Source organism: Miscanthus floridulus, chromosome 6, assembly GCF_019320115.1.
Source record: "Miscanthus floridulus cultivar M001 chromosome 6, ASM1932011v1, whole genome shotgun sequence".
Classification (NCBI taxonomy): Eukaryota; Viridiplantae; Streptophyta; class Magnoliopsida; order Poales; family Poaceae; genus Miscanthus; species Miscanthus floridulus.
In genome coordinates this window covers 130,003,738-130,012,149 of record NC_089585.1, presented here as the reverse complement: position 1 = coordinate 130,012,149, position 8,412 = coordinate 130,003,738, and the positions used below count along the sequence as shown (strand labels likewise).

The following is an 8,412-nucleotide window of genomic DNA, read 5'->3' as shown; positions in this document are numbered from 1 at the left end:
AAGGCACGCTGGGTTGTGCGTGGCTTCTCGCAACGACCGGGCGTAGATTTCCACCAAACTTTCTCCCCGGTGGTGAAACCGACGTCCATCCGCACCGTGCTCCACCTTGCCGCGTCGCGCCGATGGCCGGTGCATCAGCTCGATGTCAAAAATGCGTTCCTCCATGGGAACTTGAGTGAAAGCGTCTACTGTCATCAGCCGGCGGGCTTCGTCGATGAGGCTCAGCCGAACCACGTCTGCCTCCTCATCAAGTCTCTCTATGGCCTCAAGCAGGCACCACGGGCGTGGTTCCAGCGCCTAGGGGCGCATCTTCGCTCCATCGGCTTCATCCCCACCGGCTCGGACTCGTCGTTGTTCGTCTACAGCCGCGGCGACGGACTGGCGTATCTACTCGTCTACGTCGACGACATCATCTTGACGGGGTCCACTACATCGCTACTGCAGCGCATCATCCAGGAGCTCTGTCGTGAGTTCGCAGTCAAGGACCTTGGTACGCTCAAGTTTTTTCTCGGCGTTCAGGTTCGGCGGGATGACAACGGCTTCTTCCTCACCCAAGCCCAGTACATGGAGGACATTCTCGATCGTGCGGGGATGGCTAACTGCAAGCCTGCAACCACGCCAGTCGACACCAAGCAGAAGCTTCCTGCCTCTGATGGCGAGCCGGTGGACGACGCAACGTTCTATCGCAGCATCACGGGAGCACTGCAATACCTCACGTTGACACGTCCAGACATCGTCTATGCTGTCAATCAGGCCTGCCTCTACATGCATTCACCACGGGCGACACACTGGAACCTCGTCAAACGGATACTCCGGTACCTCCGTGGCACTATTGACAGCGGCCTCATCATCTCGTCATCAACCAACACCGATCTCAAGGCTTACTCCGACGCTGATTGGGGAGGCTGTCCCGATACGCACCGTTCGACATCCGGTAATTGTGTCTACCTTGGTGACTCACTCATCTCATGGTCGTCCAAACGGCAGCCGACGGTGTCGCGTTCCAGCGCCGAGGCCGAGTACCGGGGTGTGGCGAACGCGGCTGCAGAATGCTGCTGGCTACGCAACCTGCTTACTGAGCTCCACGTCAAGATCGACAAGGCCATGGTAATCTATTGTGACAATGTATCGGCTGTTTATCTGTCTGAGAATCCAGTTCACCATCGCCGGACCAAGCACGTGGAGCTAGACATTCACTTCGTCAGGAACGTGTTGCTCTCGGACAGTTCCGAGTTCTGCACATTCCAACTCAACATCAAATTGCAGATGTCATGACCAAGGGATTGCCCACGCCACTGTTCGAAGATTTCAGAAACAGTCTGTGCATTCGACAAGATCATGCTACGACTGAGGGGGTGTCAGAGAGATAGTATAGGCTGAGCGTCTTTTGCGTTGAGTCCTATCTCTTGTAACGATCCTTGACCCGGCTGCTCTCTCCACGTTGCCTAGATTATAGGATCGGCTAATCGTGGGGAGATCCGGTTGTTGTATATCTGCCTCCACTGAGTGTAATGCAAATCGTGCGGTGATTCTACCCGTTATCTCTCTTTCATTACCCACCGATCGCTGGCCCTCCAAGCCCTCTGTGCTGCCCTGCCCCCATGGAGTATCGTCCGCCGAGCCGCCATTGCCGTGGTCCGTCGCCGACTGGGCATGGCCAAGCAAGGCGACCTCCTCCAATCCACACGTTAGCGCTGCAACCGTGACCATGTTCCACCCCTCCTCGTTCGCGAGGACGGGTCACAGGAGTGGGTACCCGTCACCGCGCCGCCGCTACTGCTCCGGCAAGCCACCCCGCCGCCTCGAGCACCTGCCGTCACCACCGATTACTCCAGGCGCTGCGGGATCATCTCAGGAGCGCCGATTACTCCACAAGTCGATGTTGTCAGCAGCGATGCAGGACCCGATCGCCAGAAATGCAAGAAGCAGCCTCAGAGCCGGTGCCATCGATCTTTGCAGAGAGGTTCGTATCCTTCTCTACAGAAACTGCAAACACCTAGTAGAGTAAGAAAAGAATCAATGAGTTGTGAGTTTTGACAGGCATCCTGCAGCTACTACAGGTGACACAATCTTTTCCTGGCGAGCTCGAAGGCCCAGCCTCACCTCAGAGAAAAAGAAAGGATGGGAAAAGATATCGAAGTTGCGAGGAAGAACGCTGCAATCTGCAAACGCGAGACAAGTACCTTTTTCTCTCTCTCTTCCTACACCTGTTTGGAAGAGAACCAATGGAAAGATTATTTGATTCCTATCTTAAGACAAAGACGAGCGACGAGGAGGTATATGAGGAGGAGCGGCAGCATGACAATGCAAACCGGGGTCAAGGAGTCGTTAGATGGAGGGAAGAAAAGGCATGCACAGGCCCTGGTCTGGTGCACTTCGGTGACCCAAATCAGGTACGGATGGGTAGGCAGTCAGCTCAGCTCACAGATGCTAATTTTGGTAGCAACTCTGCTCCATATACAGGACCAGTGTTTTCGCTATGTAGTAGTAGTAGTAGTAGTGTATATTATATAATAATTCTATTACACAAATGCTGTGCATACATTTCTTGATAAATATTGTACGTGCATAAACGGGCACGTTCTGCTTTTCCGTGCTAATAATTTTTTGTTTCACAATATGAACCGGAGGTGCTGGCCAGATGGCGGGAGCGGGGAGGTGCCGCGGGTTGTGGCTAGTAAATAAGGTTGCAGGTTGGGGCGGGCCATGGCACCGACCCGCTGGGCTGCCCGCGCCGCTAACCCGCTGGGCTGCTCAGGATAGCCCACTTAGATAGGGTGGGTTGCACGTTACAATTGCAGTTGATGCGGACGCGGGGTGGGCTGCCCACCGCCGCCCCACTTGCATCCTTACTACTAGTAAAAAAGCGTGACAAGGATCTGGTTGGTAAGTTGATCACAAGCTGTTGCCCGTTTTCACTGTCCACCGAAGCGTCACGTTGCTGCGCTCACTCGTTGTTTGTTGGCCTTCCCCTTCGCTTGCTATTGGTTAATCTTTTTTTCGAAAGATGTTGGCTAATACTCCTATAATGATGGCGCATGCAGGCAAAATGCCATTAATTTCTGTCTAACACTTCGAAAACAAATAGTTTGCAAGAACAAAGATATGGACCCTGATAACAGACTGAGGTATCTGGTTTTTTCCCCTCAGGTAGTGATGGCTCGGTGCATGACTGTGCAATAAGGAGGGTTGAGATGTCACATCCGAGCAAAACCTCTTTCTTACCGTAACAGCAGGATTGAAGCTAGCTCCTCCATAGTGGGATGGGACCTCAGGTAAGCTATCCTTGAGGAGTTGATACACGCAATTTACGTGCTGCTAGTACATGAAACATGAAAAGGGTGCGTAAGAAATGGTTGTGAATGACCTGCTGCCTGCTGGCCGCGTGTGGTTTTGGACAGTGAGACCGAGTGCACACACTGACACTGTCACGGGTGCACGCACGAACTTGGACTGAGTTAATTGGCTATCTCATTTTGGGCCGAGATACTATTATCGCGTAAAAGTTGGGCTGACTTGGCACATGAGGCTAAAACTGGATTGTGCTGCTACCTGGCCCATTACTGGTTAAACCTTTGACGCTACATTATAGTTAGCGGAATTAGCTAATACTTTACGTTTTCCAGTATCCGAGTCGGAAGAGGGTGTCCATAAAGGTCTGTCAAATCATCACACAGGTGATGGTGATCGGTATTGGTGAACAGTGAAGCCAAACCAAAGGTCTTGTTTGCTTGACCGAAGTAGTTGTTGAATTTGAAGGAACTCGAACGTGTGCCTAGGCTGGGTTGAGATGTGCCCAACCCACCACTGCTGAGAGTAGTCAAATTTGCTATCCTGCAACAGTCACATGACCAACCCAACACTCGTACTAGGTCATTGGACTGCTAGTTCTACCATAAAGCATACTCCTATAGTTTCTACCCCTCGCCACACCCCCTCCCAGACTCCTCCGCCACCTGTCTCGGCCACTTCCACCTAGCAGCGCTATAGCTTCGACCACCTCCTCAAGGTGCACTGTGTGGGCTCTCCCACCCAGCCTGCGTCGGTCGACGAGTATGAGTCGGTCATCGACCGCTCCTCTCCTATCCCTACCGCGGCTCGTGTGCCCCCCCCCCCCCCCCCCCGCGCGCCACCGCCAGCCAACCCAAGGACGGCTCTGAGGAGGAAGTGGACTCGGATGGGTCCCTATTCCGGGCTGACTCCCTGGACCCGCTCGCCGGTGGGGAAGACTCTATCACCTGGATGCCCGAGGGAGACATAGAGCGGGCGGGCAAGCTCGCCTACGTCTACATCAACGTCGACAACCCACCGACAACCTGGCTCCCTACATCCGCGCAGCCCTCTTCTCGGGCGTGCCCACGGTGTTCTGCCAGTTGCTCCCCTCCTCTAGGGGGGACATGATGCTTCGCTTCAAAAGCGGTGGTGACCGCGATGACGTTGTGGGGCTGTCGGTGCAGAAAGTGACCAACACGTAAATATTTGTAGTTTTACCATACGTTGTGATCGGATGTGGCCTAGCACTCAATGACACAGGGTTTATACTGGTCCAGGCAACGTGCCCTACGTCCAATTTGAGTCGGTCGGTGACTTTATTCCTGAGCCTAGGTGCTCAAAGTTTGTTGTGGGGTTACAAACGGAAGGGAGAAAGATGGGGGGTACAAGAGGTCCGGTCGGACTCTGGTCTGAAAGGCCGAGAGTGACGGGAGCTCCGCTATGTGCTAAGTGTTCGAGCATGTGCTCGAGGTTTGAACCTAGTGGTTCTGTTGTGGTGTGTGAGTGAACTGATCGATCTCTTCTTTTGGGAGAGAGCGCATCCCCTTTTATAGATAAAGGGGATGGCCTTACAAGTGAGAGAGGGAGAGTGTACGTATGCTAAGTCTTGTTGCCCACGTCATCGGGTACAAGATGATTGTAGGCGCCCATAACACTATTAATGTCAGATGCATGTGGAAGGTTGCGTCTTCTTCTTTTGGTATGATAGACGTCAGTGCCTGCCATACTGTTGATGCCCAGAGGCATGTAAGTGGTTTTACCATGTTCATCTGGTATGGCAAATACCAGCGCCCACGACACTATTGATGCCTAGAGGCATGTGGGGGGAGCCTTACCGTGTTTGTCTGGTATGGGAGTTGATGGCGCCCACAACATTGCTTGGGTTCTGACATGCCAGAAAGGTTGCAGGGTACTGCCCTGTAGGTGTATAGGGTACGGTCCTCGGTATTGCGGTTTGACTTGAGTGCCCTGCCTTACTTTCTCCGTCTGTTTCATGATCCTCACCGAGCGGGCGTCCCTAGTTGGTTGGTCCCAGTCGGCTCTGAATGCGCCAGCTGGAGAAGAGTTGTAAGCAGGGGTTCGGCGCATCCCCGGTCGGAGACGTGGGTCGAAGCCGAAGTGGTGTTTTGGCTAGGCCTTCCGATCAGAGAGGCCATCCGGAGGCGGGTCGGAGTAAGAAGCGAGCATTGTTTCTCCTTAGCGAGGCCTTCCAGACAGAGAGGCGGACCAGAGTGAGAAGTGTGCGTCGTTTCTCCTCGGCCAGGCCTTCTGGTCAGAGATTGGACCGCCCTTCTGACCTGTCGTTTAGGTATTTGGGCCGGCCCAGGAGTTGCGCGTCGTTCGCAACGTTGTCTGTCGGGCCGAGCCTTTGTTGGGAAGCCGGTCCATGAGGGACCCTAGGTTTATGAACCCAACAAGGACTGAGTCCCATCACCCACGACAATGCTCGCCTGACCCTGGAGCGTGCGGAGGACACCTCCAACCGCTTCATCATCGAGCAAAAGTGGCTGGTGGTAGTGTCCGCGGTGGACTTCCCTAAGGAACACTAGGACCCATGCGAATCTAGGACGGCTTCCACAAGCTCGTAGCTTCTGTCGTGTAACTTCTACCCTAATAGCCTCCTTTTTGTCGCGAGCGAACCGTCGTAGCTTCTGCTTGATAGGTTTGGCCTTTCCGTCGACATTTAAGGAGTGCTCGATCAAGTTCCGAGGTACACCGGGCATGTCAGCAGGTTTCCATGCGAACACGCTCACGTTGCTCCTCAAGAACCTAACGAGCGCGTCTTCCTATTTAGGATCTAGGTTGGCCCCGATAAGGACCGTTTTGCTGGGATCACTGTCGACCAGCTGGATCGCTTTGTGCTCTTTGGACTTGACGTTCTTGCGTGGGGCCTCGAGCTCTGGGATCTCCAGGTGGTCGGTTGGGGTCTTCTTGGCGTCGAGCGTGGTCTCGGCCATGCGAATAGAGAGGTCGTGAGCCTCTGCTATTTTGAAGCTGTCATCCTCGCAGGTGTAAGCTACGTACACGTTGCCCTTGAGAGTTAGAACCCCCTTCTAAGTAGGCATCTTGAGCACCAAATACCTATAGTGAGGTATGGCCATGAACTTGGTGAGCGCTGGTCGATCAAGGATAGCATGGTAGGTGCCTTCGAAGTCGGTAACCACGAAGTTGACGTAGTTGGTGCGGAAGTGGTCTGGGGTACCAAATTACACAGGTAGCGTGATCTGCCCGAGAGGTGTAGAGCTCTGTCCGGGGAGAACACCCTAGAACTGTGCCTCATATGGCTTGAGATCCGCTTGGGTTATCTTTAGGGCTGGCAGACTGTTCTTGAACAGTATATCGATGGAATTGCCACCGTCAATCAGCACTCTGTCGAACTGAACCTTGTTGATACAAGGATCGAGGACTAGGGGAAAACATCATGGCTCAGGTATTGCAGCCCATTGGTCCTTTCTGCTGAAGGAGATCTCACGATGAGACCAAGGAGGGAGCCGTGGATCGGCGATGAGGTTGTCGGTGTTGGCCACGTTCAAGCAGGCGCGGGCGAGCAGCTTGCGTTCTCGTTTGGTCTCGATGGACACTTTGCCTCCAATGATGGTGTGGACGCGATCGGTTGGCTTGATGTACTTGTGACGGGGATCTGCGTCTTCATCATCATTGTCCTCGTTGCGCTGTTCCCCTACGTCGTTAGGCTTGTCGAACGTATCCAGAGCCTATTGACGCGTGTAGATAGACTTGAGAACGCGGCAATTCTCCATGGTATGGTTTGACTTGGGGTGGAGCTGGCAAGGTCCTTTCAATGCTTTGGCATAGTCTTCTTCGTAGTTGCGACGTCCGCCACCTTTCTTAACGGTGTTGACCTCACCATCGTCTTCCCGAGCACGCTTGCCCCTATAATCGTCACGGCGATTACGCCGCTGATTACGCTGGTCGCGGTGGTCGCGGGGGTCGTTGCGCTGGTTGCGGCGATCAAAATTGTCGTTCCGACCACGGTTGCCGCGGTAGTCATCGCGGTATGGGGGGTGGTCGGAGCGTGGAACCCTGGCTGCTTCTTCGATGATTATCTTTTTAGCATCGTCGGTATCCACATATTTCTTGGCAGTGACTAGGAGCGCTGTGACTGATTCAGGTCTCTTGCGGAGGAGCTTGTCCCATAGGGCATCGTGGAAGCGGAGACTAGTGATGAAAGCCTCAATTGCCTCATTGTCAGAGATTGACGGGACCTTGATGCGCATCTCCGAGAAACGCCGGATGTACTCACGTAGTGGCTCATCATTCCGATCTCGAATCCGCTGCAAATCATATTTGTTGCCGGGTTGCTCGCAAGTAGCAATGAAGTTGTCGATGAAAGCTTGCTTGAGCTCTTGCCAAGAATCAAAGTAGTTCGCCGGCAAGCTGACCAGCCATTGGTGGCCTGCATGGCCGACAGTGACTGGGAAGTAGTTAGACATGACGTGCTTGTCAGCCATGGCTGATCTGCACGCGGTTTCGTAGAGCATGACCCATAATTCGGGGTTCTCCTTGCCGTCGTACTTCTGAAGTTTTTCGAGCTTGAAGTTCTTGGGCCATATGACTTGGCGAAGGTGCAGAGTAAACTGCTTCAAACCCAGAGTGCTGTGGGCAGTATCATATTCCATATGGTGATAGCTTTCGTGGGATGCACGATCATTGGCTCTTTGGTTAATGCGATCGCGCAGATCGCGTTCTCCGAGGTAATGGCGGAGATCGTTATTGCCATCACGGCGATCCCGATTGCCACCCTGATTAACCCTGCGACCATGGTTATCGCGGCGATTATCATGGTTGTGTCGGCGGTTGTCGTCCTGGTAGTCGTGGCGGTTGTCATCCCGACGGCGGTTGTCGTCCCGACCACCATCATGGCCACCGTTTTCGCCTTGATGGTTGTCTGATGGGTCGTTGTTGCGCGAGCCACGTTGGTTGGGTGGCTGTGAGCGACTTGAGTACTAGCGGCTGTGGCTTGATTCGACTGAGACGGATGGAGCCCGGGCTTGATTTACAATCTCTGCGGTCTGGGCCATAGTAGCCGTCAGGTAAGCTTGTATATCATCACGAACTGTCTGTGTTTTCGGGGTATTGGGTAGTCATTGCATTGTCGCCATAGCAACAGCTACGTTGGCG

The 8,412-nt window shown here is 53.7% G+C and overlaps 1 long non-coding RNA gene across 1 annotated transcript; it reads left to right on the top strand.

Moving 5' to 3' along the window:
• The first annotated feature begins 1,566 nt into the window (after positions 1–1,566).
• On the top strand, positions 1,567–2,643 carry LOC136456971 (uncharacterized). Its single transcript, XR_010759622.1, has 3 exons — positions 1,567–1,963; positions 2,052–2,179; positions 2,256–2,643. It is a non-coding gene; the product is annotated as an uncharacterized lncRNA (long non-coding RNA).
• Positions 2,644–8,412: the final 5,769 nt, after the last annotated feature.